The sequence below is a fragment of the Sinocyclocheilus grahami genome, unplaced genomic scaffold, assembly GCF_001515645.1.
Source record: "Sinocyclocheilus grahami isolate Dianchi unplaced genomic scaffold, SAMN03320097.WGS_v1.1 scaffold29.1, whole genome shotgun sequence".
In the NCBI taxonomy this organism is placed as follows: domain Eukaryota; kingdom Metazoa; phylum Chordata; class Actinopteri; order Cypriniformes; family Cyprinidae; genus Sinocyclocheilus; species Sinocyclocheilus grahami.
This window is the reverse complement of record NW_015505208.1, coordinates 2319792-2327508: the sequence shown is the minus strand read 5'-3', so window position 1 is coordinate 2327508 and position 7717 is coordinate 2319792. Positions and strand designations below refer to the sequence as shown.

Below are 7717 nucleotides of genomic sequence, written 5' to 3'. Positions count from 1 at the left end.
TCAGAATGAGAGTCCAAACAGATGATAAAAACACAATAATCCACATGACTCAAGTACATCAGTTAACATCTTGTGAAGTGAAAAGCTGTTTGTTTGTAAGAAACAAATCCAAAGTTTTTAACTCTATAATATTGCTTTCTCTGGTGGAAAAAGTAGTTTCATCTGAATCCAGAGAGAGATGTGCACAGTTTATAAGAAAAAATAAGTCAAAATAGTTCAAAACAAATATGTTAGTGGATTTTAATATGAGAGAACAGCAAGCGATGGACTTTTTCACTTGAGGAAGCATTGTTATGGATTACGGACTCATATTTTGGCCAAAAGTGATGGTTTAAATTAAAAATGCCTTATTAATGAATTTGTTTTGTATAAACAGCTTTTTTTCTACATCACAAGACATTCATTGACATACAGGAGTTACGTGGATTACTTGTGGATTATTGTGATGTTTTTATCAGCTGTTTGGACTCTTATTCTGACGGCACCCATTCACTGCAGAGGATCGACTGATGAGCAAGTGATGTAATGCTAAATTTCTCCAAATCTGTTCTGGTGAGGAAACAAACACATATACATCTCAGATGGCCTGAGGTTGGGTACATTTTTAGCAAATTTTCATTTTTGGATGAACTGTTCCTTTAAGGTGGCTGTCACAATGTGGACTATTTACCCGAATTGACCCTACTTAATTTCCAGAATTCAGACTAGTGTGGGACAGGAAGTTAAATACGCCTGATCAGCATTTGAGTGTTATTATTGTGTGTGTTGGAGAAATATACACAGTGAAAATGAAACGGAGATAAAAGGGGAAGTGGAAGCTGCATGGGGCTTCAATGTTTATTGTGTAATGAATGATAAACGAGGCTTTCCCAGTGTGAGGAGTACAGTAAATGAGACTGCTGGGAAACTCTCAGTAACATATGCTCTGAGTCTAGGGCATAGAAACAGTGGTGATAACCGTAAGAACAATGAATTCCGTTTTAGTTCAGTTGAAGGATTTTCTGTAATACGGCAATCAGTATTTAATCCTGAGAAACCGGAATCCCACTCGGGCACCTTAATAGCTTATTATATATTAACAAAGCTCTTTAATACAGCTCATATACTCTCTGGAATTGAAATGGGTTCATAATACCTGTCATGATCACACTGTCTAAACAACTGCAAACTACAAATTATTGAATAGCGGTCCTTTATTGCCATTAAAGAGGTGATATGCTGTGTAAGGTTTATGTCAATCATAGGAATATATGATGAAACTGTAAAAGCCAATTAAATGTCTCTTTTGCTACAGTATTCATAGAGAAAAATAGATTGAATTGATAATATTATGTCAAAAATAGCTGGAGAATGCAATCAAAAGTACTTCAGAGTACATGAGATGGCCACAAAAGTGCTTTTAAGTAACTACAGCCTACTGAAACTGAAAAATAGTATGACCTATTACATTGATCTATTTATGAGTGGTACCACTGAAAATATGACTAAAACAATGTGGTGTATATGAAAAAAAGTGGTTCAGCCAGTGTATATTCAGGGCTCCAAAAACGTTTTTTACATTTATGGTTAGGTCTTCTAATCAGCCAGTTTAATGCTTAGGTACTTTTTAGACTGTTATGTAGACTTTTCATTCCTCTAATAATATATTAAAAATATTTCATAACATAATATAATGATAAAGTATTAAACACATTTTATTTTAGTATTTATTTTTTTAAAGAAAGATCAGATAAGTATTATATCAGTGTTTCTACATTTATTTTCAGAATGTTCTGACTTTTCATTCCTCTTGGTATAATATACTAAATATATAATAAATATGTAATATCAAACCCTTCTCTTTGCGTGCTCACCGATCACTCAATAAACGACCAGTGTCCGGCAGCGTCACAGCGCCCTCTGATGGCGACGGTCGCGCGTCGCACCGGCAGGAACTGATTCAGCAGCGGCGCGTTTACGCTCTCGAGTCTCTCCAGCGCTGCCGACTGTCGGGATGTGACCCCGGAACAGGACGGCTCCTCATACACAACACAGCTCCCAAATACAACAAAAACGACAGAATCCTGGACCAGGAGAGGTAAGACGTCAACGCGGAGGTGTTTGAGGCAGCATATGAAAATTACGCCCCAAAACGAGGCGCGAATTGAAGCGGTTTGGCTGTTTTTCGGTTGCTAGCGAGCTAATGTGTGTGAATGTGAATGTGAATGGGAATTGTGGGAACACTGTTCAGGGCTTTGTTACAGCCCCACTATCCAGTTTGTCTGTTAAAACACCCCCTGTAACTTACGCACACAAACTTTTCTCCTTTAAATACTATAGGCGTAGATAAAAGATAGTTTGTTTTACTGACAGTCTTCATTTTAAAGATAAATGAGAGATATATGCGCGCGTTTCGTCACATAAATAGAGAAGAGGACTGGAGTCAATCCAGTCCGCTGACTGACTGCTGTACTAGTTCAGTATTAGACAGATATTTTGTACGCTTTAAATGTAATTGTAATCTAATTTGCATATTAACGACGTCGTTTATGATCTATACACGTTGTACTGTTTACCTTCTTTGCTTTTAGCCCTCTTTCAGCACATGAATCTGCTGCTGTGAATGCACAGATGTGTTTAAATGCTCATTGTGGTTGCATTAATGCTTTTAATTAAACGATTTCCCCCACCTGATTCTATAAATGCAGCACCTTTATGATTTTTTTTGTGTTTGCTTGCATCAATTTAACATTTATAGGTTTATTTGTTAATCCTAGACTCAGTTCAGAAAGAATCTCTGTCACTTGTGCCACATTATCATGTCTTAGTGGCAATGATAGGCTATTTTTAGTCTCTCCACACCCTAATCTCATTGTGAATACAGAATACATCTGTCTGGCTCACATTCGGCTATGAAACTGGCAGTCTGCCTGTTGTGGGCACTTGAACTGCGCTGGGCTTCGAGAGCTGACGGGACAGGGCAGGGCCAGCTACTTGTGAACTTGGAAGTCAAACTGTATTTTCTGAAGTCTTCGCATTCTCCTGAGTGATTCTGACTCTTTGAATCCAAGAAAGACGGTTCTCCTCCTTTATGGCAAGGGGGGCAGGTGCGGCTCATGGACCGCTCAACCTCCTGCCAAGCGTCATCACATTTTTTGTTGTTGTTGTTGTTGTTGTTGTTGTGGGGAGCCCAGCCCCCCTGGTGTCGCTTGGCATGCCCCCACCCCCTCTTTTTTTCTGTCCGTCTGACACAACACAGGCCGGGTTTATGCCTTTAAGGCCTGCTCCTACATGATCAAGGCTGGGATCCAGGCTTAAATCAGCCTCGCTGGCTGCAAATGTGGCTTCTTTCTTTGGCAATTAGCGAAATCCTCTTTGGCTTGCTTAAATTTTCAGTAGTCGGCTTCCTTTGACTTTGAAGAATTTTGCTTGCACACTATTAATGATCTCAATCCTTTTTTTGCATTTTAACATTATACAAAATGTAAAAAGTGTGTATAAATATAAATATAAATATATATATATATATATATATATATATATGTATGTTAGTGCTGTCAAACGATTAATCGTGATAAATCGCATCCAAAATAAAAGTTTTTGTTTACATAATGCATGGGATTGTACTGTGTGTATTTATTATGCATATATAAATACACACACATACAGTATATATTTTGAAGATATTTACATGTATTTACATGTATATATATTTATATAATTTATATTATATATAAATATATTTAATAGGGATGCACCGATAGGATTTCTTTTGACCGATACCGATTTTAACAAACAAGTATTGGCCGATTCCGATATTGATATTGGTCAATTGCATAAAGCAGCGGTTAAAAACGGAAGAAAGAAAAAAATTGATCGGTTCACTCCAAGCAGAATTGGTATTTGAACGTTTCTGTGTTCCTCTGTATTATTACCGTTCCGAAACTGGTTTCAGTAGAAAAAATACTGGTTAATAATGTTATTTTTAAAACTTTTTCTTTGCCTATAATAATAATAATAAAGTACAGTGTTTTCTTTACTCAAAAAGAAAAAAAAACACAAGGGTCTTGATCTGGTAGCCTATCTAGCACTAGTCATAGCCAATACAGCATCATCTTTTCTAGATTTTGAGCAAATGTATTAAACAAAAGAAAATACTGTCAACGCTTTAAAGACATTAAAGTAGGCCTATTTTTTCAAGATATTTAAAAATGTTTGCAGCATGAATAAAAACGCGACTCCTATAAGCATTTTGAGAGGGAAAAACAGCCTAAATGAGTAGGCTGTACGTCGCATTTTATTATTAATATATTGTTATTATTTTATTATTATCATTCAGAAATAGTGTAGGCTAAAACACCAGAAAATAAAGCAAAATATTTAGAAACATTACAAACACAATTAGGCTATTTTAGTTCCCTTCTCTCCACAACATATCCTCTAAAGTTGTAAGCCAAAACAAATTAATTTAAAAGCGAAACTGAAGCCTACCTCTCTCATTCTGCACAAATTCAAATGTTTCCATATTCATGACGTATCTGGATGCTCAAATATTATTTATTATGTAAACTATAGGCTTTGTTCTTCACTAGCATTTTCGACATAAAACATCATCCTTTACATAGACTATAACTAGGCCTGTCGCAATAATCAATATATCGACCTCAATCATTTTTGGTGACGCAATATATCGCCCATTATATTTACTTAAAAATTAATGTCATCATGTTTTGTACATTCCACTGGTGCCTGTGTCTTTTGAAGCTTCTCATACATAACGTGGTATAGTCATGAGGTGCTAGTTCAAATTTAAAAAATACTTCTACAAAAAAAGTTGAATATGCAGATATGGTCTTATTTAGGGATCTGTGCCTTTGTGCATACAGACATCTGACTGCTAAGTAGTGATTGTGTTTTTCAGCAATAGTGTGTACCCTTAATTTACAGAGAAAAGAAGGTCAGGGGAAAATCTGTAGATGGAAAAATCTCCATAAAAGTTTTTTGTGCATTTTTCTTTTTTTCTACTTTGCACTTTTATGTTAGAACATGTTTATTTACTATTTATTCAGGTTTTTTAAGGTATCTAATATTTAGATACTTAATTTCCATGATCTAAATATTCTTAAAAATTAAAAGTTTGTTGTCATTTGGAAGTGTGTAGGCCTTCTTGCATTATTATGCTGTTACATTATGATTATATATTCAGTGGCATAAAATAAAGTCTTTAAAATGACAATAATATCGCTTAATCGCAATTATTTCTGGGGCAATATATCGCACAACAAAAAGTTGGTATCATGACAGGCCTAGCTATAACAGCACGGTGGTTACGCTGAACGGCACAGACTGTACTACGGCCTATTTCAATTGAGCAGTGTAACTGTTTTTTAACTGTATTTTATTTTGATGATGTCAAGTTAGCAAAAATATGTTGTATGTGCGTGTGAGTCGCTGACGTGATTCAAAACTCTAAAGCTTTTGCAAAATAAAGAAAACGGCGTTCCTTTCCATGAACTTCGGAGCGCGTTACAATGATCCAAACTCGGCACAATTTTTCTTTCATTTTGTTAATCTGTTAATGATTTAAGTGAAATATATTTTGTGTATAGGCTTATATATTGCTTTTTATGTAGCCTCTGTTCACAGAAATGCTGCAGGTGTGTGATGTGAACTTGTGTGAATCCGTGTTCTACACGATCCTGCTATTTTTGCTGGTTTCAAACACACAAAAATCTGCATATTACCTGCCATTCATTTTCACTTAAATGTAGGCCTAATGCTTAATTGGCGGTTCGTGACATATCCTCAGATAAACTAACTCCAGGGCATTGCCATTGCGACTTAACGTTACCTATGATGAATTTACAGCTGAGCGCGGGCGTTTCACTGGTTGGATGCGCCAGCGTCACATTTGCATAGGCCGTACTATGCTGTCTGACAAACTATATTTTGTACAGACTTTATTTTGTTTTGGCAAGTATTTAATTATTTTGCCCAGAGAAAAACGTTGGGATTATGCAACAGACATGCACCTCATTGTTTCCATGCAGTTAATTAATAAACCATCGGTATCTGCACTTTTCATGCTATTTCCGATATGCCGATCTCTTTAAAATAATAAAAAATCGGCCGATACATCGGTGCATCCCTAATATTTAATATACAAACATAACATATGTTTCTGAAATGTATACATTCATGTGTGTGTATTTATATATAAATAATAAATATACACAGTACACACTCCAATTGATTGGCTACGATCACTATCGGCCGATAATCACATTGGGATGATTGATCGGCGCTCTCTAAAAAGGCCGATCTCAAGCTGATGACGCTGCCGTGAGAGGTTTGACATGACATGCTGCGGCTCCGTCTCAGTTTCTGTCCGGCGTGGGGGAAACTGTGAGGTACAGTTCATATTTCTTTATTAAATAACTTATAAAGTAATTTGAAAACCTAGTGTGAGACGTAATTTGTTCATGTTGCTCATGTTAACGTTCACTGCACACGTTTGTGTTCAGGAGCAGTGCGTCTGCAGAGATTGTTTCCGCACCGAGTCTATTGCTGCGCTGCAAGCGAAGAATTAAAGTAACAATGCATTGTTTGCAGTAAATATGAACATGGATTGACACGAAAATGTAGTAATTACACCATAAATGCATATTATTAAAGTCTAGTGTGTTTCACAGTCAACACATATGGCTTTTTGGCTAGGTTTAAAGGGAAAGAGCACTTTTAGATAAAGAAGGCAATAATAGATGGCACTCGTGGAGGTAGGAAAACAAAGTTCTTTATGAATCGCAGGATTGCTTGTAATAAATATTTAAATGCAAAAGGAAAGGCAGTAGAGCTGACTATTTCTGTCAATGGTAAGTTTGTGATAACGTAAGAAAAGTAGTTTAAATGTTTTGCCACTTGCTTGAGCAACTTAATCTATAAATCTAGAAGTAAAAAAAAAAACATAAAAAGAACTGAATAATGTGTTGCTTATATTTATTGTGTTTAAACATGTCTGTGAAAGATTGTATTACTGTACTGTGTAAAAAAAAAAGAATTGTTTTTTTCACATTTCTTATTTACCTGGTTTAAATCTCAGACAAATGAGCCACAGCTTACGAGGAAAGGCCTGACTTCCTGCCTTGAAATATAGTGTTTAAACCCATTTAGTTCAAGTTTTCTTAAATCGTATTATGGAGAGAATTGTCTTGTCATAGTTTCATATAGTTGTATATCTCTGACAGCCGGTGCAGAGTGATCCCAAAGGAGCTTCCCACTGCAGTGAGTTTTATATTGTGATTCATAACAAGCGCTCTGGTGCATGACAACCATGTGAAACACTTATACTAGATGGATTTGAATACTGAGGCGATGCATTGACAAAATAAGCCTTAGAAAACTTCAGTAATATTTGAACCCCTTTACACCCTGTCATAAAGTTTGTTGCGATTAAACTTATGGTGAAATTATTATTTTTTTAATTAAACTGAATGTGTACTAAGCTGAAATTCCAAAGTATCATTCCCTATCTGCTTTCAACTATGTAGACTTTTTTTATAGTTCATTAAAATGAACTTATTTTTATATTAACTGTTTTTGAATTTACAGGGATTGCATTGCTGGGTCATACTTCATGCATTGCTAACGAGTCATGACCTAGTTATCAGTCATACCGGCTCTGGCTGCTTCATCTCTATTGTTGTCAAATATACAAACTATTGTTTTCACACTGTACAGT

The 7717-nt window shown here is 35.8% G+C and overlaps 1 protein-coding gene across 2 annotated transcripts in view; it reads left to right on the top strand.

Annotated features, from left to right (window-relative positions):
- The first annotated feature begins 1932 nt into the window (after positions 1-1932).
- The window catches only part of ctnnbip1 (catenin, beta interacting protein 1), a 29135-nt gene continuing 23350 nt past the window's right edge, over positions 1933-7717 (top strand). The window contains exon 1 of one of the 2 annotated variants that reach the window (XM_016257093.1): positions 1933-2077. The gene's annotated coding sequence lies outside the window, so the exon portion shown is untranslated. The remainder of the gene's footprint in view (positions 2078-7717) is intronic. The other variant, XM_016257086.1, reaches the window with a different exon arrangement.